This window comes from Dermochelys coriacea, chromosome 17 (assembly GCF_009764565.3).
Source record: "Dermochelys coriacea isolate rDerCor1 chromosome 17, rDerCor1.pri.v4, whole genome shotgun sequence".
Classification (NCBI taxonomy): domain Eukaryota; kingdom Metazoa; phylum Chordata; order Testudines; family Dermochelyidae; genus Dermochelys; species Dermochelys coriacea.
In genome coordinates, this window is record NC_050084.1 from 4,266,605 (window position 1) to 4,293,744 (window position 27,140).

Consider the following 27,140-nt stretch of genomic DNA (forward strand, 5'->3'; position numbering starts at 1 on the left):
CAGCGCGTAATTACTACATCCTCATAGCATCGTATGTGTGTATCCCTGAGCAGTTGTAGAGGGACATTTCTAATGGCTTGAGTACAGGACTAGAAAGCTGGAGTTCTAATATTTGCTTTGCCACTGACTTGTTGTGTGACAATGGGCTGGTCACCTAAGCTCTCTACTTCAGTTTTCTCACTTGTTAATTAGAAATAACACTAATCAGCCTTAGAGTAATTAAAGTTTGTATAGCGTTTGATGATGTAAAGTGCTGTAGTAATGCTAAGTATTATGAGTATTATGTTACAGAGTAAAGTTATTGGAAAGAAGATGAGACTTTACCTTTGCAGACATGTAAACAAAAAAAAGTTAAATGTGGTTGTTGCATCTGAATAAATTCTAAGTACTAACTTGTACTTAGAAAAAGAAGTCGTCCAAGTAAGCTAGTGCAAGTTTCTTCTAAATCTGCTTTTTTAAAAAATATTGTCTCTAAAACGTTACCATACCTTTATCAGATGACCACAATGCCACTTGCCAACCTTCGTAAAGTGCTTTGAGATCCATAATGAAAAGAAAAGGAGTACTTGTGGCACCTTAGAGACTAACAAATTTATTAGAGCATAAGCTTTCGTGAGCTACAGCTCACTTCATCGGATGCATTACTGTAGCTCACGAAAGCTTATGCTCTAATAAATTTGTTAGTCTCTAAGGTGCCACAAGTACTCCTTTTCTTTTTGCGAATACAGACTAACATGGCTGCTACTCTGAAACCTGTGATAATGAAAAGAGCTACAGAAACAATGGGCAGTTCAGGAAAAACAACAAGAGCTTGCAGTTATTGGTGCTAGTTGTTTTACATGCATGTTATCCAGCCATGTAAAAACGCCTTCCGTCAAAGAAGCTGATATTGAAATGAACAATACGTCTGCTGGCAGTGTGGAACTGTGTTTTGAAGCTAATGCATGTTGCACTGACAGCTCTCGTGTGAGTGAATAATAAGGCTCCAAGCCTCCTCGTTAAGAAGCATTGAAGAACACTGCAGGGTTCCCCCTGCTAACCAAATTTCACAAAAGAAAATAAGTTTAATCAGGACCAGACCTTTTTGCAGGACTCAGCATGCCACTCTCCCCACCCCATGCTTTCTCCCCTTTCCTCTGCAGAACGCAGGGGGCACTGTGCAGTCTCAGCTGTCGCTCTGTGATTATGGAGGAAAAGCCTTGTTTGTTTGGTAGAGTTTAAAGATCCCACCGCAGCAATCAGAAAACCAGTAAAATGTTAATTCTGGTGGTCTGGCTGCCATCCCTTTTTGTCCCCCTCAAACCCTACTGCTCAGGACATGCCCATCAAATCCCATCCAAGGATTATTTTCGTTCATGTATGAACTGATTTCCCTTCTGCTTATGTTCCACTTATAAGGAGAGGTGGGAGCTAGCTGATTTTTCTGATAATACAAGATGGGAGGGGAGCAGGAGGTTGTAAAATGGCTTTTGGAATTAGCAACAAAAAGGTTAAAGGATCTGTTCCCCAATAGGATTTCCCACTGGTTTGGGAGACTCTCTCTCTCTTTTTTTTTTTTTTTAAGATGAAATTTCTTGTTTCCATTTGTGTTGATGCCCTGCCAGGGGTTCTAGCTGCTTTAGCCTTCAGATCTGCCGGAGGTTACTTTCTCTTGGAAGCAGTTCAAGAAACCATCGCTCCTTTTCTCGTTTTTTTTTTTTTTTTGGCATCTGACTAAATCGCTGCTTTGGCAGCCTAATGGGCGGGGAGGCTCTTACGAGCTTGGACATTTGACTTTGCAAGATGTGAGTTTAAAATTAGTTAATCTGGTAACTGGAAAAGCAAAACTGAAAATAATGTCCTGAAGGAAACACGTTTCAATAATTAAAAAACATGAAACAAAGTCTGTTCAAAATAATGGTAAAGATCTCAGTTCAACCTACCCAGGCAAGGAAACTAAAGACAAGGTCGAAGCCTGTGAGAGATTCTCCGAGGTTTGGGCAACTAGGAGAGGTTGGCCAAGTGGATCTTTAGAAGAGGCTTAGCATGACCATTTTTAGACGCCCCTGGGGCCTGATCAATGTGTGTGTGTTGACTAAGTGAGGACTTCCGGTTAGGGCCTGTTTGTTTGATACTTGGAGCTGGTTTTTTGTATCCTCTACACAGGAGCGGAGCGCAGCGCAGAGACAGCATGCTCTGCTGCAAGGGCTGAAGATCACTGAGCTGGTGGCAATGCCTAATCCTCCCTCCTAATTTAGGAGTAACAGTGATGTGCTTTGAAGAATGCTCTCTGGAAGGAAAGTGGGGTTGCTGTGGAAAGAGCTAATTTGACCCGGAGCTATTTGTCCATTGTAGCACAACGCAGTGACCCTTTGTCTGACGATTCACAGGGACCTAAAGTGCCTTCAGGGACTTTAACGGTGTGCTTGATAGGGGTTTGTTGCACTAAACTTGGGATGGCCCCAGGAAATCTCAAATGGTGGGCATCCCTAGGTTACCAGGACATGGGGCCTTAAGGAAAAGGGCTGTACGATGGAGAGGAAGGGGAAGTGGAACTTTCCAAATAAATCCTCCGAGTTAAGGGCCGATCCTGCATTATCCTGGTAGTGGAATACTAGGGCTACATTTAAGTTGTACCATTTCTCCTTGACTGTGTGGGTTTGAGTTAACTCCTTAACATTACTGTAAACTTGTAAAATTTCCTTTTTTAGGATAGGATTTTAAAAAGTAACTAAAGAAGGGGAAAACCTCCCAAAAGTTGTCTCAAAAAAGAAAGTGAGACAGACCTTGTATTACATCATGTTATGTATGGTCTGGGCGGCAGCATGTGAAAGATGCTGCTTTGTGGGAGCTCTGAGCAATGTTTATGATCTAGATGAAAATGTATGAGGCAGGTTTCCAGGGTGGTCAGTTAATCAGTGTGCAGGAAGGGTCTTGTGTGTCGACATGCCTCTTGTGCATCCATTTAAAAAACGCACCCCTCTGCTCTCCATACCTCCATCTTGCCTTAACGACATAAAATGTGTTAAAACCACAGTTGGCCTGTGTGGAAAATGGTTTTCTTGTTGGTGACTCACAGGTTCTTCTGGTTTTTAGGGAAGATGTGTTAAGTTTGCTGACTGGGAACTGGCTGAACACACTAGCTTTTGTTGTCAACCAGAGCCCAAACAGCATTTGATGTGTCAAAGAATTGTATTTTCAAAGAATTCCTATCACTGAGGCGTTGGCAGATCCGTTGTTAAAACCCTGGCCTTCAGGCCAGACTATTGTGAAAATTCAAGTTGAGCCTAAATTTTATTTCAGTGGCTTGGAAAGTTGCAATCTGATGGGCTAAAAAAATTCAGTCCAACTCTAACCCTTATTAGAAGCTTGATCTGAAATCCAGTGGCAGCCTGAACAAGGGGGAGTCTGAAAAGCAGCAAAATGGAACAAGAAATGTGCATCTAATTTACAGTAATTCTGTGTGACCTTAGTTCTGCTCCTTTGTGCATGTACACTACAGTACAGTCTTTAATGACACAGTTACATACTGTTTATTCCACAGGACCCCTGCCCCATTCAGTGCACTGGCTGGACCATGCTCTGGGGATGAATCGGGGTTCTGTAGTGGAGGAATCTTTTGTCTGTAGAACCCCTGCTGCATTTGTGGCAGAAGTTGGAAGGTGTGTAGTGAATGAGGCAGGGGATTGGAGGAAGAGAGAGGATGGTCACATGATTAAGGCAGTTGAATGCTGCCCTGGAGAATTGGATTCTATCCCTCCCTCTGCCACAGAGTTCCTGTCTGAAGCGAGGCAATTCACATTAAACTGAACTTTTCACAGGTGATTGTGTGTTCTTCTTTTTCTGGCGCCTGACCCGAGACCCTGGGGTCTGGTTTGTGGAAGTGCTGAGTACTCACAGCTGTTATGGAAGTCAATGGGATCTGTGCTTTGAACATATAAAATGCTAAGAACTCTGAAAAGTCAGACTGTACGGATCTCAGATTCGGAACTAAAAATGGGTGGATACTTTTGACCTTTGTATCTCTGTGCCACAGTTCTCTATCTGTAAAATGGGGATAAAATGATCCCCTCATCTCACAGGAGTGTTGTGAAAATAAATTCATTAATATTGTGAAATATTTGGATTCTATAGTGATGAGTGCCATAAAAAAACTCACAAGGAAATTAGTAATTCTGTCTTCAAAGCAGGTTTGAATAGCAAGCAGTAAATAAAGCCTAGGGACACACATTGAACAAGAAGGGCAAAACCAAGTATTGAATAGCTGCTTATTCAGTAAGCACCATCCATCCTCTACACTGAATGAGGTAGGGCCCTATAGAAAATAGTATGTGATCATGACATTATGTACTGTTTCATAGTGCACAAGGGAGCCAAATGAAGGTGGCCTGGACAATCTTACTTCTGGCATTTCCTAACTTTTGAGTGCTTGACTTTGCAACCTTAGTGTTCTTTTCACGTAGTCTCTTGGCTGCAATATGGTGTCAAGATAGTATCTGATGGCCAAATGAAAGCATGCAGTAGAACACCTTGTTGCCAGAGGCTCTGATGGCTTCTCAGCCCAGATGTGGTAACTTACTTTTTTTGACCTGCAGCATAAAGCTGAAACGTTTTCAGATCAGTCAGAAGGAATCTTGTGGGTTGTTTAGGTTAGTAGCACCAGATGTCTGCTTTTGGCTTAGCCTAACATAGATTTTGTTTGATCTTTTGATCAGCACACAACAGTGGTGCAGACCCTGGGTTGCAACAAAGCTCCTGTATCTATTGAAGAAAGGGTTTGAGGAAGCTATTTTTCCTGTGGTTTTATGGAACTTTAGATGGCCGTTGGTGGCTCAGGAAGGCCTAACGTGTGATGGCTTCTCAGCTCTGTAACTTGATGGAGAGGCATGTAGCTCTGAATGTTGTAATGGGGATGCAATAATAATGGGTTTGCACAGTCTTGAGCCAATAGTAGTGCATAATTTGCTGCTCCCTTTTTCCCCCCCTTGCCTTCTGAACCTGCTCCGGTTCACCACCTTCCCCACAAAATGTGGGCTCAGGGGCTGGCATTTCAGTCTATCCATGTGGAGAAGCAATATGGCAGCCCAAACTAGGGGAGGGCCCTAGAGCCTGTCCCTCAGGGAGAGCTCTTCTGAAGCATTCCATTCATCCCCTGTGCCCTGGGGTTTTACAGGATTTCTAGTGGAGGAATCAGCAGATGTTGCCAGGCATGCACAGGCAGACCATTCTGTCTAATTCACTCTAATTATTTAGATTCTTGGCAGAAGCTCCATGTGAGTCAGCTACAAAGCATCATGTTAAAAAAGTTAGTGTTCCAAGTCTGACTTCAGCCCAGGAAAGTGAGGAAAGTCAAAGTTAAGTCTGCAAATCCAGTCTGTCACTCCAGCCTTATTTGCATCCTTTTTGTTTGGAAGGAGCAGGGGGAGGAAGAGAGACAACAGTGTGAGTTGAGACCCAGATGTCAGTCCAGATTTGCACCTTCAACTCTCTGAAGCTGGTGGCAGGGTGTGTAGTGTGAATTCGGGTGGATTGTGAAGGTCTATTAGTTAGTTGCTCAGTAGCCCTGGGAGGGGCATCTTCTCCCCTTACGTTAGTTCAAGGTACAATACATTTTGCAGGCACCATACCAGAATATATTTTATTACCAGTGTTTCCTTGAACAGGAATCATTTCAGTGGGCGCTGAGGAGCTGCTGCTCAGGTTTAGATCTGGGTTAGGCTTGGAACAGGGCTACGGTTTGAGGCTGAATCAAGGCAAGGCCTTGCGTTTGCAGACATTCAAATATAGGAAGCCATTCACACAAGGGTTCAGCCCCAAATGGCCCAAAGTCATGCAGGATTCTCATGAGATTTCTACTAGGAAGCATAAAGCACTCCTGAGACTTCTGCCATGTCTGAACCAGAACTGGGAAATAGGCTTCTTCTGAATTGGCTCTGAAACCAGAAACAAAAACCACGGCTGGACTAGAGGCTTTGTAACTATGGAGACACCAGATTTAGGAAGCAATTTCCCCTGCTGGCACAGGTGCTGACGACCTTGACTTTTTCTGCCTTCCTATGGAGTTGAAAGGAGGTTGCTGAGTTGGCACTGGAGAGCCATATGCAACATCATCTGTATCCTGCAATTGCTGGGGGTGGGGAGGAGACTGCTTCTGTTTAGTCCCTCCCATCTCATGTCTTTCTTTAACCCTAGATTACCTGCAGTTGAAAACACAGACTGTACAACCCATGCGGCGTTTGGCTATTAATGGTGTCATAGCCAAGGAACTTGCAGTCTGGCTCCATAGATGAAATAGAGGAAGGCTCAGACCTTGGCAGTTGTGAATCAGCTGTGAGTTCTATGGGTGCATTTCAGAACACTCCCCTAGAAACATTAATGGGTTGTTGGTGTTGTTTTGTAAAGTCTCTTCTTAAACCACATAACTAATTCCCCTTATTCCCCCTGGAATTTTTTGCAGGCGTCTGCTCTGAGTGTGTTTTGGCCTGTCTGTCCATTGCTGGTTTTGAATCCCAGGCCCAGTGGTGGGAAGTTTTTAGAATTAATGCCAGTTGTATTTTTTAAATAGAATTGCAGTGTCTGCTTGTGGGTTTTAAAATAAATATCCTTCCCTTCACTTTTGCCAGCAAGTACTCAGAATCCAAGGGCTACATTGCCAGCAACAGCTATGCTACAAGGAAAGGACATAGTATTTCCCTTCTCATCATAAATGACTTTGGGCTCTTCTTTTAATCCATTTTGTGCCTCCCAAAAGCAGATTCTGCAGCTGCCACATACTTAGAACCATTTGGTTTGTTGTCTGTCCTGCTACAGCATGCAGTATGCTGCCTTTATTGTTAGGCTGCACAATGGTCTCCCAAGGGAAACGGTGCGGAATCCCCATTGTTAGAGTCATTTGAAATTAGACCTGGAGAATGTACAGTGGGGAACAATCTTGTCTGACGCCTTGGGGGGATGGATGTGACCTAATAGGTCTAACGTCTTTTTTGGTAAGGCAGGCAGCATCCCCTAGCAGTTATGTGGAGCTTGGCTGCTTTTTTTCTTTCAGCCACTTGTCCTATACCTGATGTAAGGTTTTGCTTTCCAAACAGTTTGCTGCTCAGCATTAATTTTTATTTTCCTCTGGTTTAATCTGGAGGTTGCCTTGATTTCCTATCTGTGGTGTCCTTGATCACCTTGCCCTAATGTGCTTTCTTCCTCTGCAGATAACTCTCTGTGCCCAAAGCAGGCAGCTGAGTGCTCATGCATTGGCAGACCTCCTGTTTCATGAAAGATGGACTGTTAAGTTCTCCAAAGTGCCCCAGCCTGGGCTTGCCTGGTAGCTGCTAGGAACCAGAGGGAGAAATATTTTACAGAGGAAGGCAGCATGCTGCAGACATCCCATTATTAGCATACGTGTGTATGTTACAGTGACACTATTGTTAAAGTGGTTGTCAGTGTTTCCATTACAAAATCTGCGTTTCCACGGTACTAAGTCGTCTGTAAGGTATTTTTTAAAATAGACCATTCCCCAAGGGTGCTTTATGAATATGAAGAAAACACCTTGTGTTCTCAGATACAGCAGTGATGACTGTGGAGTGTTGGTCAGTTACTGTTGTGTAGTGTAACTTGTTTCCTGTGGTCGGTCCACTCCTCCCTCAGCAGGGCGGTTTGGAATGGGTCAGTTACATAATATTTCAAGATCTGAATGTGCTTTGAGCTTAAAGGAAGGGAAGGAACCAAGAAAATTTCTGACTGGGGGGATGAATGAAGATGCCCTGCTTTGAAGAAGTTAAGGTACTGTCCTATGGAAGATGCAAAAAGGAGGAGACTGTATATTTGGGAAATAAAGATCAACTCACTTTTCTTCCCCAAATACAGTTAATCTGAGTTGGCTACGGTCCTCTGCACTTTCCATACTGTGGATGCAAACACTTACTAATTCATATCTTATTTGCATGAAGTTGTCAATAAATTTGGTATTTGATTGTACCATCCAGACTTTTATGTGAAAAAATCGTACAGAAAATCCTCCCAGTGATCAGACAGGAACGCCAGCATAAGCGATAGGTTTTTGCACTGGGGAAAGAGGACTGTAGATGCGTCTTTTATTGGCATAGAGGAGTGATGCCGAGTGCCTGATGCCCGTGAAGACAGTTGTGGAAAGGAGTTGCATATGTTGGTGAAAACTTATAAATGTCTTTTCTGTGTCCCACCCTAAAAAACATCTGTCATTGACTCCTTAATCCTGGGGCTGCAGAGCATGTGTTTGCCATACAGACCCCTAGCTGTACTGTAAATCTTCTCTGTGTTTGGAAGGGCCTGTCTAAGTGCTATGTTATCCAGCTAGGAGTAGAAAGAGGGTTAAAACAGAATCTCTCCCTGTTTACAGACGGTCTATGTGAATGGAGTGTAATGTTCTTTCCTTTGTAATGAAATAAAACATCACCAGAGCAACCCAAGACTTTGGAAAACCTATGGGTTGAATCTTCTTCAGGATAATATCCTGGGAGGGTGGGGGGGAGACTGTAGGACATGATGAGATTTTTCAGCTTGCAAATTTGAAATGAGTTTTGTTAAAATGATCTGCCACCTGCAGACTCCCTGGAGAGTATGAAGGGGAAGGGATAGTGGAGAACAGCATTTGGGACATCCTCTTCCACCCACTCCCCAATGAGGGATTTGGTCTTAAATCTTGGTTATTTTATAAGAAGTAGGTCCAGACTTGGAAGATGTTAATTATTTTGCATTATGTTTAATAGGGCTCTTCCATGGAAGTTGCTCACCCCTTTCCTTCTCACTTTGTAAACCATCTTCTACATTCAGATCTTGTATATTTGGGTCTCTTTTTGTTAGAGTGCAGAAGTAGGCTGGGTTCCAGCAAGCCAGACGGCGTCTGGAAGTGTTCAATAGAGCTGCTGGCTGTGAGCAACTCTTATGCTCTTTGGAGAGTTCAGGAACCAGGAACTCACCAGAGCAGACTTTTTTTAAAAAAATGCTAATAACCCAAAGCACCAAGTCATCATGTTTGGGGTTAAAACTTTCTCTTTGGTCTCCAGTTCAGTCCCCGGGACAGAGATGACACTTGATTAGTGAAGTGCTGGGTAAAAATCAAAGATATTCAGGGTTCAGGTTGAGTTCCAGTGCTGGATAGCCCATAAACTTGGACCCTGCTCCTGCAAAAGGAGGATCCTTCTGCCTGTTCAGTGTCCCTCTGATTTGTTGGCTAGCCCATGACACGTCTGTTCCCTGAAGCATAGTGCTGTTCATCAGGCACCTTGCGAAACTCTGTGCAGTTTGTAATAGGCAAAGCAAATGCCTTTAACTCCATAAATCACAGACAGGCCGAATCTGTGTGGGGTTTCTGTTATATAAACCACCTGGCTCAATTCTTTATTTCTCTGGGGTCTGAAATTTCCTGGGGTTGAGCATTTATGCAAACCCTTGAGCTCAAGGCAGACCCCCCCAGCATGTGTCTGCAGGTGGTAGGGAGTGGGAAGCACCAGGGCAGATGACTCTTAAAGTGCTAGGTTTTGCTATGAAACTGTTTCACTTGATACAGACAAGCAGATTCCCACCCAGGTATCCCATCCCTCACTCTTCTGTTGCCCTGTATGGAGGGCACTGAGTCCTTCCCTGAGCCCGTCATGTCCTGGCCACTCGTCTGGGCTTGCCGAGAGACAGCATAGACTGGCAGGGTGTGGAAAACCAGTGCTGCATATTTCTCTCAACTTTCTATGCTTGTTTAACTCTCCAATACTCAGCCTTCCCTTTCTGTTTACTTGAGGGTTTGTTAAGACCAATAAGATGGATTTTTCCTGGCTCTTGCATTTACAGTATCTAAACCATCGAGATGCAGTACATGGATGAAGGCGTGAAGTGTTCTGTGATCCAGGAACTTTGGCTGGGTGTGTGTCTTTTGTCTTGTTGGTGTTTACTCATTGCTGTATGTGCCATTCACATTTCACCTCCTCAGACTGGACAGGACATCTCGCCTCTGATTCCCGCCAGCTCAAAATGCAGAGTCTTGTTCCTGGTCATTCAGCCTATAAATAGGGACAACTGAGATGGGGGGAAAACAAAGACATACCTCTGAAGTTCAGTGAACCCCATTGGGCAAGGTGAGCTGTTGGGGAGAATGGGCTGGAAAAATGGTAGGTGTTTTGCTATCATGAAGGATGGGCTTGTTTGTGAGCGTTCTCTTTCCCTCCTCTTCCCCCTGCAGGTCCAGGTTTTCAGACCCCCCAATCAGGATGGTTTCTGCGCAATCTCTTCATTGTTTCCCTCCTCGATTGTTGGCTTCTTGTCCTTCTCCTCATAGGTTGTTTTATTTCCCCCTGCCTTGCTGATCCATAATGGTGATTTCATGTAACCTAGCAACGCTAACTCTTACAGAAATGTCTTGAAAGAAAATGCCATCTTCTTTGGTTCTCAACCAACTGTACACCCTGAAATACCAGGTGTCTAATCAGATCTCTTAGCATAGCTTTTCCCTTGGCAAAGTCTGAACCCCAATACTTGGCTGGGACAGAAGAAACCTTGGGCACAGGGAAGGGCTCCACTTTTCAAAAGACCAGATCACTAACAAACTGATCAGAAGCTTATAACGTTCAGACAGGGCTCGGGCATTTCAATCAATATGTGGCTGTTTATGCATCTTAATCCTGGGATTCATCTCTGTTCAATGGCCAAGACCTTAGGATTCTTTCCATTTCACTTCTGATCATAATTTTTCAGCAAGACGGGAGGTAGAATAATTTTCATGCCTCAGTCAGTTGGCAAAAATTCAGACAGATGGGGCAGCTAGAAGGGACCTGTTAAGCTGAGATCCTGCTTCCCACCCCCTCTGCTGCTTGTCCGTAAGTCACTCAGAGAGGACCCCCGGGATGGGACTGAAGAGGTTTAGCTGCTCTGATAACGTTAAGATGATGATTTGCCATAATTGATGGAAAAGTTCATACTAGTCATCCCAGGCCTGACTGGTACAGAGCTGCCAGGGGATGACCCAGAGCACCTCTGTGCTTGCATCCTTCATCCATCCAATGGGTATGGGATCTCGGGGGATGAGCATGAATGTGCACAGCAGGGTGTGGGGAGTGTTTTGGTCCTTGGACTTGTTTACATGGGAAATTTTTTACCAGTTACACCAGTATAATTATACCAGTATATCTCTCCAGGTGGATGCTCTTATTCCTGTGTAAGAGAGGGCTCTTCCTGGCTTAGCTAATATTGCTTTGGAAGGGGTTTACGCTAAAACCAGAAGGAGGTGCATAAGTGTGCACCAGGGGACTTTTCCCAATGTAACTATAATGCATTAAATTCATACCTTATCATACACCAGTGTCTCCCCTGAGTAGACAAACCTGTGTCTTTATGGGTAGGTCAAGGACAGTGCAGAGCTGTTGTTTTCAGGGACGGGGGATGTAATAGAAGCTGATCCTCGCAGGGCTCTATGCTTTTGGCCAGGGCAGTGAGAACGTGGCCAGTCCCTCCGCGGAGTTATGTCACAAGTGAAGAAAAGTCTCTCTCCAGCATTTGCTAATGAAGAGAAGTTTGCAAAGCAGGTGGGTGGCTATTTTTTTTTGTGGGGCGGAGGGGACGGGACGACATTAAAGCGTGGCAACTCTTTGATTCTATTCGGTATGTCTTGCCAGCCTGCCCACTCCCTTTTCCTAGCCCGCCGTAGTATGCCAGTAATGTTGCTAGTGTATCCCTGGAACTGGGGCCCTGTCCTCAGTGACAACCGTTCTGAGTGTTATTTCTTTTTTATCCAGCGGGTGCTGGGGGACTTGAGTTTTCTGTTTCACAGACCACATCCGAATTCTGTCTGATCTTGCATTTAGTGGTAAGTGGACTCTTTCAAAAGTTCCTCCCAAAGGGAATGCTGTTTAATAAAGCCAATGTTAAAAAAGGATATAATACACAGGTTAAGAAAAGAGTGTCTGTACATCTGGGTATAGTGCTTAGATTATCCACAAATACAAAAGCGGCAAAGAGTCCTGTGGCACCTTATAGACTAACAGACGTATTGGAGCATAAGTTTTCGTGGATGAATACCCACTTCATCAGATGCATGTAGTGGAAATTTCCAGAGGCAGATATAAATATGCAAGCAAGAATCAGGCTAGGGATAACGAGGTTAGTTCAATCAGGGAGGATGAGGCCCTCGTCTCGCAGTTGAGGTGTGAACACCAAGGGAGGAGAAACTGCTTTTGTAATTGGCTAGCCATTCACAGGCTTTGTTTAATCCTGAGCTGATGGTGTCAAGTTTGCAAATGAACTGAAGCTCAGCAGTTTCTCTTTGAAGTCTGGTCCTGAAGTTTTTTTGCTACAGGATGGCTACCTTTAAATCTGCTAGTGTGTGTCCAGGGATATTGAAGTGTTCTCCTACAGGTTTTTGTATATTGCCATTCCTAATATCTGATTTGTGTCCATTTATACTTTTACGTAGGGACTGTCCAGTTTTTGTTTTAAAAGTCATATAGTAAACAAAGACCAGGCCCAACCAAACTGTAAACTACCGGCTTTGCAGCCTCTCCTCCCCCAGCTCCTCTGTAAGAGTCTGAGCCTGTGAGTTATTGCTCTGTATTTGTGGGGTCTTGGAACTACTGTGAATATGAAAGGCTCTGGGTTTGGGGTTTCTGATAAAATCACTCACATTCCACCTTAGGCCCAGGGTTTGGGATTTAAATGCAATAAATTTGATGGCTATCAGCTCATTTCCCAGTGAACTGTCATAAAACTGTCCCAGGCCAAGGGCGTTTGGTACAGCTGACATGTCCCTGTCCATGAGATAACTGTTGGTGTATGACAGTGCACAAAAGACAGTTCATGGAGAGATGATGCAGCACCAGTATGGATGGTAGCCATGGGGACTCGGGGTAAGAGAGAATCCACTGGATCAAAGCAGCAGTCCTGGGGGAGGTAGGGGTGTCTGAGAATGCAGAGCTGGGTCTGCTCAGGGAATTGTGGTGACAGAATGCAGCACTCCGTGTGATTTGCAGCATCAGGGATTTCATGGTCATGGAGAATATGCAGCTGTCCTGCGGGATTTCATGGTACTAAAGAATCACACGTGCTGGGTCTGGGGGGCAGCATCGGGACTTCAGGGTGCAGGGAAAGCTGCACTGAGCAACGGCTGTGGAACTCCTGAGTAACTGAAAATGGTTCTGAGGCTCAGGGCTTTATGTCCAGTTGAGCATATTTCTGGGTCTGGGTATCACTGCACAGCTGGTGCCTGTATGTCTGGGTGTTGGGTTTTCTTCCGTGAGCTCGTGTAGAGTGATGCCGAGGCAGAGCAAGGAAGAGGCTATAGCTGGCCCTCTGGCTGGTAGGATATTGGGGCCCCTAACCTTTAACCTTCGTGAGGAGCCATGTTTTTGCAATCAGCAAGGCCGTGCCCTAGTGTGAAGGGGAATGGTTTGGACGGAGCCAGGAGTTTCCTCACTTATGAATCAGTCTCCAGGTGAAAGGAATTTCTGTTGTCTGCTTTTTCTCTCTCCTCTGGGCAGAATTCTGCATACCAAGATCACAGCTCAAATCTGTGCCATGAAATCCTTTCAAATCTACAGGGAGAAGAAGTTTCCAGAAAACTTTTGGCAGCGTTCATCCAACTTGGGGCGAAAGAAAGGATGGGGGCAGGGGCTCTATCATTTCCAAAGCAAAATATATTCTTTTTACTGCAATCTACTGGAGTTAAAAAGCTTGATGTTGCTTACCTGGATTGTGAGTTGAAGAGATGATTTAGGAGCTAAGGCATTAAATAGAAGGATGCACAGACTTCCTTGTGGTCATCATGCAGTGCACCCTGCACTTTATCCCAGTTTACTGTGGAAGGAGTGTCATGTAATGCAGTGTTGTTGTAGTCATGGTGGTCCCAGGATATTAGAGACGACGTGGGGGAAGCCATGTCTGTTGGTGGACCAACGTCTATTTGTGAGAGAGATAAGCTCTGTGTAAGCTTCTCTCTCTCACTAACAGAAGTTGGTCCAATAAAAGATATGACCTCCCTCCATTTTGTCTTTCTAATGTAGGTGCTCGAGGCACGGAGGGATTGGGCGGTAGGAATTCTGGGTTCTGTTCTTGGTTCTGCTTTATGACCTTAGATAAGTCAGCGTACCCCTTTCTGTGTCTATTTACCCATCTCTAAAAAGGGGATTAATATCTTGGGACGTTCAGAGCTTTAATTTGTGAAAGGGCTTGTGTTCCTCAGAGGAAAGCTACCATGGGAGTGTGAAGTATTCTTACTATGTTAGCAATGTATTGTGCTGTCTTCCTGTTGCTTATGCATTTGAAGAATGCTCCTCTCAGATAGATACACACTGTGTCACATTTCATCAGTAGAAATGCACACACTGCTAAATGTACAACCCTTAGACAGAGGGAAAAGGTAGTCTGTAAGTCCCAAAGCAATGCTGGTTTCCACTGTTTATCCCATACTTATTACAGATGGCATTAAATTCTTCCTGGAGTGAGAAGCAACTAACACCATCTTCTTTATCAGACGAACTGTTGTGGTATGTGGATTTACCACTCGGTTCTAGGTGGTAGGGTTTATCTGGAGTTGCACGTCTCAGTGCTGGTGGTTTGTAATCTTGACTCCCATCCTATGATGCTGGCTGGACCCATTTGCTGGCTAGAGCAGGTTTTAACTGCATAGAGGCTAGAGCACTCAAGGAGACCTGGGCTCTAGTCTCTGCTCTTCCACTAGCCTGCAGGGTGACCTTGGGCAAGTCATGTCACTGTTTGGTGCCTCGGTTTCCCCAACTGTAAAATGGGGATACTGATACTGAGCCTCCTTTGTGGTGCACCTTGAGATCTGCTGATGACCAATGCTACGTAAGAGGCAGGTCGTATTATTATCTCTGTTACTCTTATGCTATCAAGAGAGCCCATTGACGATTTCAGCATCCAAAAAGTCTTCTTGAAATATCTTGCCTAGACTCCTATCTGCCCTTGGTCTCTGACCCCCTACACACACAACAAAATGGACCCTGTTTGAGACGCATCTGAGGAGAGGAAAAATCTTCACTCTCTAGAGAAATTTTGATGGGCAGGTCATTCAGTGATACCAGGATGTTTCTGAATCTGGATCCACTTCAGTTTCAGTTCTGAAGCTGGGATTGCTTATGGAGGGGCTGGAGGGAGAGAAGTGAATAACATGGGCTTTTCCTACTTACCAATCTGTAGTCAATTTCCCTGTGTCATGTCAATTGCTCCCTGCCTGCCACACTTGTACATGCATGTCCTCCTTTTCCTGCCTCTTTGGGTTGGTTTCCAAATCTACGCTCAGAGGCTGGTGAAAGATTCCTGGCAGACTTGTGCAATGCCCACTTAATGTTGTTAGTGCTGTTTTGTTAATGAGTGAGCCCTCTGAGTGTCTGAAGCGCCCTTGCTGAAGGCTGCTGGCATGCTGACAACACAGGCTGGAAAAGTTGCTGATTTCTCATGTGTTCACTCAGCAAACTATTGCTGCAGTAAACACAAATGAATGGAACAGAAGTTCCTTTCGCATCTGATGGATATGCTAACCTTTGTTTCCATGATTTCTAAAGAATGGGGCTCCCTGGGGGTGTTATGACTGCTGCGGCAACAACTGGGCTTTCATTTCCAACATCAGGAAACTCCCTAAAGCAATATTTGTTTTAAATACAGAAAAGTCCCTTGCTTCCAGGATAGCATAGGTTGGCTTTGTTGTTAAAGGCTTTTAAACACACACTGGCACAAACAAGCTTTGTGGTCAAACCAGACGACAGTGCATTACTCCCTGAGGGTTGTGTGTCTATGGATCAGAACCAGAAGTGTAGCTTCAATGCTAAGAAGAACCTTATTAACAGGGTGTAAATTGAAAGGCCATTTCATATCCCTCAGGGCTGGGTTAGCAACAGGGACACATCATAGCTCACGTTGTTCCTTCTAGCCTTGTTATTTAATAGCGCATGTTGGTTAGGTGGCTGCTGGTGGCGTAGGGTCCCAGTCTCCCTTAGTCAGGCACTGACCTCACTGATCTACTGACCCTTTTATTTTGCCATGTGGTAAATTGAGCTGTATTTATAGCACCTTGTCCTTCAAAATCCCCGGTGAATAATGTAGAGATCAGGGATCTGATCCAAAGCCCACTGAATCTGGTGGAAGTCTTTCTATTGACTTCAGTAGACTTTGGATCAGGACTCAGTGGAACCGTTTTTCAGTCTTTTGATCTGGACTGATTGACAGTTTTTGATGCATGCTGGGTTTTCCTCTTTGGGGCATAGGTTCCCAGTGCTGTATCTAATCTACAGTAGTGGAGCAAATGCTAGAACACAAAAGCAGAGCACAGAAGTGCTTTACAGAAAACTTGTATTACCGGGATTAAATGTAAAGTTTTTCATGGTGATCCTGGGCTCTAGCATTCTGAGACCCTGTGGTGTCCTCGTTGGCCCTGTGCGCCAGAGCCCCATGGAACCCTTCATACCCTGGGCTCAGCTGTTCTCCTTCATAGTTTAAACAGCAACACTTTGCCCCACATTTGGCAGATTAAAAGTTTATTGCTCTTATCCGAGAGGGATAAAGTCTGTATTATTCCTCATAAGAGAAGGCCTGGTGCTCCAGAGCCCCAGCTGTGATAGCAGCAAAAATGCAGGCCCATATTTTCTCTGATCTGGAACATGAGTGGAACCAAATGTTCCCTTGTGCCATCTGGTCTGAGACGTGGTACAGAGGGGTCAAAAGCTTTGGGACAAGAAACACCTGATGAATATAACCATGCTCAGGAATGAAACAGCAACAGTGTGTGTATGCGCACTAGGGGCATGGCTCTCTTTTAAGGTTTCCTGCCCTTTGATGTGCCTCAATGTGTATAATGGACATCTGCCCTCTGAAAGGAAACGGATTTGTGGTATAAATTTAAAAAAAAAAGTGGGGGGCAGCTTTGCTTAATTGTTTTCACACCGATACAGGGGCTCTTCTGTAAGAGCAAACAGCACCTGCATCAAGAGTAGTCAGGCTGTTCCACTCTAGTGTGGAGATTGGAGTATCTGGTTCTGCTTCCAACAACCAGCATCAGTTCTCCTGTTGATTCGATCAGTGACTTCTCCCCCTTTCATTGTCCAGACGCTTTCAGGATTTTTTTTAAAAATCTGTTTAATTTTTAAAAATAGCCCTGACTGGGGAAGAGATGACTTGCTGCATGAATCCTGCTGGCAGAGTGCCAGAAACAAAATGTTAATTCATATCCAGAGCACTTTATCAAATACACTAAAAAATACATTATTGATGATGATCCATTAGCTCTTGTCAACTAATGAGGAGAAGGTGGGTTTATTGCTTATATTGCTAGCGGATTTAAACTCCCTAAACTATATCCTGCCCACAAGTATAAAGCATCTTTAGTGGAACAGTAGAGTGGATACAGTATGTTACTAGAGTAATGCATTGCAGATGCAGATTATCTTCCAGTTCAGAGTTACTCCATCAAATGACACTGGGTCCAGACTAGGAATGTGACAAATTCATGTTCTAGGGAATTTTAAGTTGGTGAATCCAAACTGCTTTTTCTCCTCTCTCCATCAGTTGCTGGGTGCAGATCTGGAGAGCCAGAGACGTCACTGTCTTGTATTAACCAGCATTTGCTTGAGTTAAGATTGTTTCCAATAGATGTATGTAGATCAATTAAATCATGCTGTTGTGTTATCCTCTATGTTAATGTACGTGTCCTGTTTTGTGTACTAAAGAGAGGGCTTCTGTTACCAGGACTGTCATTCTGTCACTGGTATATTTCAATCAGCCAAGGTGGGATGGGATGTGTGATAAAGGTACCCAAAAAATACTCAGTCACAAACCTTAAAATACTCTGGGATTTCTTATTTACTTTAAACCACTCATTCTGCAGCCTCAGATTTGCTCTTTCTGATATAAATAATTTTCAAGGGTAAGAGCAACTTTTTCAAACTTGTGAGGAATATAGATAACGTTGGGACTAAACGCAGTGATCTACCTGGAAATGAGGTATTCTTCAGAGGCACGCTGACAACTTAGCCACTGTTAAATTCACACTCTCAGTTTAAAGAGTAGAAAAAACAAGCTGGCATTTTACCTGTACATGTTCGTATGTCTTGGTATCAGGGATGGTTGGAAATGTAATAAACAGCCACCTTTCCCTTCCCTTCCTCTCCCCACACATACACAAATTATTTTTCAGACATCCTATGCTCTGTTGCTTCTGTGCCCAACACAGACTTTAAACAGCTGCCCTTATTAGAGAAGCCTTACCATGAAGAGTGTGATAATTATGTCTTAACCTACAATTAACTGACAGTGATCTCATTGTTTATGTCTCTCTCATAAAATTACCTCATGTGGGGAGTGCCAGAGATGAGGCCACACTATATTTCGGGTTACGTTGAACCTGGGGACAGCAAGGACCTTTTCCCAGAGCATTTTGTCTGGAGCTCTGCGGCAGCACCTAATCTACACATTTACTGAAGATAATTGCACGCCACTTTAACAGCTTGGGATTGTATCTTCCTGGCAAGCGGACGATTGCTTTCCAGTAAACAGTTCTTATCTGTCTGGCTCCCATTACTGTAGTGTCTGATCTTTAATGGATGGATCCCCAATGTACAGGTGGGAAACTGAGGCACAGAGACATTAAGGTCACACAGGAAGTCTGGGTGGGAGCAGGGAACTGAACCCAGGTCTCTCAAATCCCAGACTGGTACTCTAACCACTGGACTATCCCACCTCCATGTTGACTAGGTCATTTGGCCTTAATCACTAAGAGCACAACCACGGGATGCTGCTTTGGATGCTATGGGCTGTGTTTGGCTCTTGGCACGCACTTTAGGTGCCCTGGAATGAAAGCTGCTGACTCTTCATTTATCAATAAAAGTCACTTTGCAGGAGAACACTGGGGTCTTGTCCTCCCTATAAGAGCAGGTTCTTGTGGCTGAGCTGGTGGAGCTGCATCAGGATATTGATCTGAATCTCAGCTGTGGGAACAGGCAGTGTTCAGCCAGTCCTGCCAGTCAGATGAGGAGATTCGGCAGCCTGGTTTTAGCCCTGTTTGGCCCCTGGCCATCAGATGAGAGACAAAACAGAATCCTACAATACAAGATGAAGGCGGGGTGTAAGCTTTCTTCATATCAATAGGATTCAATGAGAAAGGGTAAGCTCTGGTGCTTGTGCCTTTAAAGAGAAAGACTTAACCAGGGGCGAATGTAACCAAGAGAGATGCTTAGAAAGCACATAGGTCAAATTATTTCTTTAAAATTTGCGTGTGTGTGGTAAAAGGTCATCTTAACTGCAGAATCTCTCCTTCAGCTCCTAGCCTGTTGGTTGCTGATTGCAAGAGCCTGTTGCTAAGAGTTCCTGGAAACGGAATAAAGATGAAGCAAGATAATTGAAAAATGACCTGGTGAGAGAGAGAGAAGCTCAGAGTTAATAGTCTAACTGCAGAGCTGCCAAATGAAATGAAGATGTTGGAATTTGAATCTTGATGCATTTAATTAATTCTGACTGAGGGGTAGAGAAGGGGGTGACCATGCCCTCAGCTTTCAGAACAGATCCTTTGAAAAAATTGCTTTGGTTTCAAGCAGATTAGACAGTTTCAATTTCTGCAGATCTTCTTATTCCCAGATCTTTGCTCCCTAACAAAGGGCTTGTCTACACTCAAAACACTGCAGCTGTAGTGCTTCAGTGCAGACACTACCTACGCTAATGAGAGTGATTCTTCCATCAGTGTAGGTACTCCAGCTCCCTGGGGGATGGTAGCTAGGTTGACCTAGCACTGTCTACATGGGGGATTAGGTTGGTTTAACACTGTTGCTCAGAGGTGTGGATAATTTTCACACTTTTGAACAACGTAGTTATACCAACCTAATTTCCCAGTGTAGGCTAGACCTTAATTTCACGTACTTTATACCAAAAGAGAAAGAAGCAATACTTGTATTCTTCACACTCTCTGTGTGTGGTGATTGTGTTAAAAGATCTCATTCCTCAGCTTTGTGTTTTGGTTACGGGGTGTTAAGGGATTTTGTGTAAGCAATTAGAAACCACAAACAAACCCAAAGCCCTAAACTTCAGGCGACCTCCAAGGAATCTTTTCTGCCAACCTTTGCTCAGACTTCCTCTGTCAGTTTGGGAAGCAGCACACCTTTGGGGTTGGAAAATGCAGATATGTGCTATCTACCAGACTCCTGTCTAAAGGGATGTTTGGCGTAAGTGAGATCTTCAGATCATGTCTTTAGCTCTCATCATAATTAGTGAGGAAGGACACTAGTTTGCATTTCATAGTGTTTTGGTCCCCTTGAGGAAACTCAATGCTGGGGGAGGTACAGAGCAACCAAAGGGTCCATGAGAGTGGAGGGCTCTCGGGGCTTTGAATTGGGTCAATAGGAAGCTTTTGATGCTCAGCTCTGAACAAGAGAGTGACATTAACCCTGTTATTCAGAAGTCTGTCTTCCAAATCCTTCTGAAACAGAAAGAGATTGCTTTGTCACTACTGTATCCAGTCAGGTATGAGCTCAGAGGGTTGAATGTGGACTTCTAGCTCCCCTTACTTGTCTCTGTGCATGTATCTCAAACAGTTGATAAGAGCAGAGACTAAAGATTCTGTATCTATATACAGAATAAGTGATTTCACAAGCTCTAGGGAATTTTCCCCTTGTAGTGTGGACATGTTTCTATTCCCTGATACTCTGAAAGCATCCTATATCTGCAGTCCTTGTCACCACAACGCGGAAATAGCATTCTCCTGGTATGTTGCAAAATCAAGTAAAACTCTGAAAAACCTCTTGCTCTGTTTTCTAGTGTTTTCAGTTCTGGTGTCCCCCCTTACTATTCTTGCATTTCCCTGTTTAAGATTCTAAAACCACATTATTTTACTCTCTCTGTGGATCAGTTGCCTGGGTACAGTTTTAATAACTATGTTTTAGAGTGATGTTCATCATCCCAAAACGCTTTACAAACTGTTCACACAGCAACAATTGAAATGTAGCCACCTCCGAGGAGGGCCGCAGCCAGTGACTAGCAGTGTGACAAGAGACGTTTTGGACAAGAACATATGACCAACTGTTAATCTTGTACAAAACCTTCTGGATCCCCACAGAACAGACAAGGCCTCTCTTCAAACTGACATCCCAACAGAAAGTTGCACTGGGCTCTACTTCAGAAGGATGGAGTTGACTAGTGAGATTTGCACCCATGGTTCCAGGGAATTTCCATCCTGGTGCTGCAGCCTCTGAGCCACCCCTTCCAGCTGGCTATGAGCCTAAGAAGAAGTAATGAATGCAGAATACATCTTATCTGACATTTTGAATGGCCCTATGGGATTTGTGTTGTCATCAGTTATTGGAATGAGTGTCTCATTCAGTACAAATCACTACCGCTGTTTCTGCACTGCTCTAAGGTTCCACGTAAACTACAGGGCCACAGTGAGTCTCTGCTCACTTGGAATCAGACATGTTGCAGGATCAGTTCTTGCTTTTCCTGTTGTCAGATTAAATGATTCCACGCTGAATGATAGACTCCCACAGATGGACTCACCCCTCCAGGAGATGTATTGTTACTTCCAAAGGTGAAGTCAGGATATCGCTGAAGGTTCTGACCTTGGTGCTGATTAATAGCTGTCCAGTTTTTTCTTTTTAATTGGTTCTGAGCTTGTAAAACATGCTGCTTAGGTTTAAAATAGAGAAGATAAAATTGCTCCCTTGGGTACTACTGCTTCTCCTGTTTATAGCTGCTGTCTGGAGTTGTGGGCCTTGGGCAGCTTGGGCTTTGCAGGAACAGATTTCCTCAGCTTGCTTTGCACCTGGCCTTCCATGTATTTTCAGAAGTTGAGCCTTGAAGGCTCAGAGGCTTTGTCTGAGCTGCACCAAGGTCTCTGCAGTGGCTCAGCTTTTGTCTGGCATCCACCAAATGCGTTTCTCATTTATTTAGTGGACCCAGGTTCGCGTTGTGTGTATCTGTCATAAACCCCTTCATCCCATGGACCTTGTCTCTGGTCCCCATGTCTGCTCATGTAGCACTGGCTTCCTCTCTCTCCCATCAGCAAGAGCCTTTTTCTCTATAACTCCATCTTGTTCAGTCTCCTACTGTCTGTCTGCCTCATCAATTCTCCATCTCCTTTCAGAGCTCAGCTGAAAACAGCCCTACTCTGTTGCCCTATACTGCTCCCTTTCTAGGTAATTGTAGTTACTGGTAATTCTGTAAAGAGTTTTAGGGGAGCGTTTTATGAGACATGCTGTCTACAAAATAAATGATGAATCTAGTCCCTTGTGTACATGCTTTCGCTGTTCAGGTGTAAACATTAAATCTAGACTGTATTTGACATTAATCTGGACTGGTTTCTTAACATATGGGTTTGATTAATCGCTAGTGCTAGATGTATGGTGATATTTTTGTATTTAGACATCACTGACTTGTCTTTTGTTAGCTTTGTGTCTCTGGGCTGCAGCCTCTTTGCAAAAGAGATTGAGTTTTACTTTTGGACACAGGATGAAAAAGAAAAGGGAAGTAGTTTTGCATGCAGCTTTCTGAAATAATCAGTGTATGTATAGATTGTAAGGCAAAAGGAACCATTGTGGTAATCAAGGCCAGTGGTTCTCAAGCAGTGGTAAGTGTAACTCTGGGGCTACGTGGAAGTCTTCCAGGGGGTACATCAACTCATCTAGATATTTGCCTAGTTTTACAGCAGGCTACATAAAAAGCACTAGTGAAGTCAATACAAACTAAAATGTATTCACACAGACAGTGTCATGTTTATACTACTCTATGTACTATACGCTGAAATGTAAGTGTATTTATATTCCAATTGATTTATTTTATAATTGTATGGTAAAATGAGGAAGTAAGCAATTTTTCAGTGCTGTGATACTTGTGTATTTTTCATGTCTGATTTTGTAAGCAAGTAGTTTTTAAGCAAGGTGAAACTTGGGGGTACACAAGACAAATCAGGTTTCTGAAAGGGGTACAGTAGTCTGGAAAGGTTAAGAGCCACTGATCTAGGTTGACCTCCTACATAAAACAGGCCATTACTTCCCTGAACTAATTCTTGTTTTAACTAAAACCCAGCTTTTGGAAAAACATAAAAACCTTTTATTTAAAATTTGCCAGAGATGGTGAATCTATCATGATCTTAGGCAAGCAGTTCCAATGGTTAATTCCCTCACACGAAAGAATTTGCAGCTTGTTGGGCCTTATTCAAATCATTAGACTCTAAGGTGCAGATTTCTCCCATTATTTTCCATGGCCCACAATTGCTGTCCTGCTGTCTCCCCTGAGAAGTGGGGAAGGAGGCAGTGATATGGGAAAGGAAAGCATTTTCCAGGCAGTCTTGGTCCATGAAGTCATCCATCATGCTTTCTGGTTAGTGGTTAGCCTGACAAGGGTTCCTCTGCATGGGAACTTACAGCAGCACTGACCACTACCGTCACTGGGGTTCAGTTGTGGTTGCAACGTCCATTAACGGCAAGAGAATTTGAGGCCCAGAGTCGGCTCTGCAAAGGGCATCCTTTACAGCTCCACCTGAAGCCATTTCAGTGGTGAGATGTTGATGGAAACGGATTTTAATGGCTCAGAAAAAGAATTCCCCAGCCCATGCGCACTCTGCGTATTTGAACAAATGAGCAGCCGCAGCCCTGTGTGTTACCGTAAACATCTCCAGGAGCACAGAAGGGATCGGCCAGGATGGTAGTGCTACCGGTTGAGGGTCCAGAGCTCACCAGAGAGTACTTAAGAACAGACGGATTTGGTTAATTCTCCGTATGCTTTGGCCGGGGTATGTTAAGGAGTAAATCACTTGTATCATTTAACCACTTGGAACATTGAAAATGACATATTTTCTGTCCCTCCTTGCTGTTGTAGGGTTGCTCCAGTGTGCTTGGGCTGTGGGAGGAAGGATGGGGTTCGGACAGCTGGGTTCTTCTATTCCTAGCTCTGTCACTGACTCTCCATGTGGCGTTTGGAGGCAGTGTGTCACTTATCTGTTCCTGACTTGGCTAACCTGGAAAATGGGAACAGCAGCTGACTCTCAAAGGGGCTGTGAGGTTTAATTCTTTCATATCTGTACAAGTGCTTTGAGATCCTCAAGAGGGAAGATGCTTGTTGCAGTATTATTGTAGGATAGCTTGGGAGTATTGGGGCTCCATGAGTCCATGCCTGTTTGATACCAGAGCATTGCTCAGGAGGGCTGGTCTTGCATGTTCGGGCTGTTTTTAATTTTTGATAGTTCTTCAACATTTCCTGACTGTGCATTTTAGCATCCCCTTCACATTGTGCATTTGTAGACAGCATTTGCACACAAGGCAGGCTACTGTCATGGAGTTTTGGTCCTGTGGAATAACTTCCATGCTGGTTGTCTGAACGTCCTGGAAAGATCCCTCTACCCCTGCTGCTGCTGGGAAGCTCCAGGGAAAGCGGCTCAGTAACATCCACAAAGTCCTAGCCAGCCTTGGATTCATTAAAGGACTAACAAGCATGGTATTGCTTTCTCGTGAGAGGTTTTCTGATCTGATTGTTTAAAGTTCTCTTTCTGGACTGGCTGCTAAAAACAAAAACAAACCCACAGTAGTACCTCATTGTGTGCATTGAAAACAATCCCAGCTTCCCTGTGGATTTTGGAGGCCTTTGTGTTTGGTGGGAGCCCTGGTGAAAGCTCATGCTTAAAACATTTTTGTTTGTTTCTTAATGACTTGGGATTGTGAGGCCTGGACCCAGAGAGCGCTATCTGTGCTTGATGCTGGCTGCCTGCAAGCCAGTGCAGCGGTAAAAGCAAACTTTGGGAAACCCATGCTGCAATGGAAGGTCATTTTGGCAGCTGGCCTATTAAGAATGACAGATGAGACTTGAGACCTTAGGAGACTCTCACTGTATATTCGGCATCCCAAATCACCACCCCACCACTACCCTTTCCTATGAACATATGGAAAAATATCCCTTCCCCATAGAGAGATGGATAAATTATTATTTTTTCTTATTACATTTGTGTTTATATAGCTGTTTCTTACTCCGAACTAGTCATTTGGGGGCATAACTTACAGGGCCCACGTTTGATGCCCTTTCCCATCTGTCTTGTATTTCTTTCCCCTGTATCCTCTCTTCCCACCATCTAAACTCACTCCGTTCTTGCTGCTTTTTATTTCCCTCTGCTTTCCCAGCTTCTAGTAGGGAAACAATAGAGAGGTTACAGTCATGTTCAAATGCAAAATATATCCCACAGCCCTGTATCAACCGGTGAATGTTAATCCTTTTTGGTCATATGGATCAGAGCATTTCACAAGGGTGCTGGTGGAAATCGGCCTATCTGACAGTCCTGGAGACTGAAGTTCCTCTTTATCCCCAGAACAGGCGCTGTTGGGGCAACCACAGTGCAAGCTTCCCTGGCAATGTGTCTCTCTCCTGCAGCTGTCCCCTCTCTAGAGGTGGGAGAGAGAATTCAGTTCTTGTTCTGCTTCAGTCTTTGACCTGTGCCAACACTGCCAACAAAGATACCAGTCAATGGCAATTGTAGTGATACAGCCAGCTTTCCACTGTGAACCACCAAACAGCCATTGGATGAGAACGTGGGTTGGCCACCACTGCCCTGAACAAAATTTGAACCAGAGACTGGGATGTAAAAGGCTCCATGTTCCACTACCCATGACCTGCACCATCTGCTCTTGCGTTGTTCATAGCATCTGCAATATTATTTATTATCTTTGTTCCCAGCAGTGCCCATAATGTGCCAGGCTCTGCACAAACAAAGGAGGGGCTGTTCCCAAAGAGCTAAACAACCCTCCCCCCCCATTTTAATTCAGTGGGAGGAATTGGCCGTCATTTACTTGTGATAGCTGTTGCTGCCTGATTCAGCTAGCACAGGCTTTTGGAAACATTTGCTGTTTGTCCGCTTACTACCAGAGCCACTCAGACTGCGCAGACTGTGTGGGCCATGGTTGGTGCCTTCTTTCCACTTGCTTCTTTCCCCTTTCCAGGGAGAAGAGTTTTGTGTGTCCCATTGTAACTTGACTCCTTTTCCACGGCAGTGTTCTGGAGCTGCAGGTCTGCCAAGCTGAGCGCTGGGCATGCAGAAAAGCAGCGTGTAACCTCCCTGGGGGGGTGGGAACGAGTGATGAAGTGAGAGAAGAGTAGGCCGTTGTGAGCAGCTAACGGCTCCACCATGAAACATGTACAAGACCGACACCCAAGCCCGTAATTTATACTCAAATACCACGTTTCTTCTGCTGACCTTCAGTTTGCATTTTGTCAGGAGAGTCTCATCATCTTGACTAGTTTATTGCTGTTGGGTTAGCAAAGGCTACTTAAATGCTCACGCAGTTTTGTGGAATTACAAACTTCAGGAACCACCTAAGTTTGAGGTTTTTACCCAAGTTGCTTTTCTGATGGTGGTTTATTTGTTTAGGAAAATTGTATTTTAGGGGCCAAATGAAGCCCGGAGGACTGAAATATTGTGGTGTCTTTTGGCTGGACTTGGGTGGACATATGGAAATCTGACTTGACTCGTTTATTCTTCCCCTTCCCATGGACTGCCCTGTCTCTAGTTATGCCCATGCCAATGTGAAATTGTGGTAGTGACAAAATCACAGAAAACATGGGATAATAGTCCAGGCTAGTGACTCACAATCTCTGATACTTTCTCCATCTTAATTGTTTTAAATCTATGTTTTTGAAGATTGTGGTCAGGTGGGTAGAGCAGGGTGACTTAGGGACCACCTAGCTTCTGTCTCCAGCTTTGCCATTGACCTGCTGTGTGACTGTCACTGCATCCGTGTACCTCAGTTTACCCATCTGTGAAGAAGGAATGCTTAATTAGTTCACAGCAGCTTTGTGATGCTTAAGCAAAGGAGTGTAAAACACCATGAGATCTTTGGATAAAAGGCACAATATAAATGCAAAACATTATTATTAAGCTTGATTGCGACGGAAAAATGCCCTTCCTAGAAATGTATAGTCTGTAGTGAAGTGTGTATTCTAGCATGTGGATAGCTGATTTATTTATCTAGTGTTAAAAGTTCTTCCTTCTTTCTATTCTCCAGTCTCTGACTCTCACCCGTTATTTGGAGAGCTTTGCTTAGCTCATGTGGATTAGCCAGTACAGCTGAGCTCTGTGGTGCCTTTTTGTCTCCACAACATATGGACGCTCTCTGAGGGCAACCAAATTAATAGGCCCATTATAGGTTCCCCCATAAACTTTTTTCACTGACCAAACTCTT

General features: G+C 44.2%; 1 protein-coding gene across 1 annotated transcript in view; it reads left to right on the plus strand.

Moving 5' to 3' along the window:
* Positions 1–27,140, plus strand: part of NXN (nucleoredoxin) — a 103,566-nt gene that overhangs the window by 27,233 nt on the left and 49,193 nt on the right. The gene's annotated exons all lie outside the window — the stretch shown is intronic.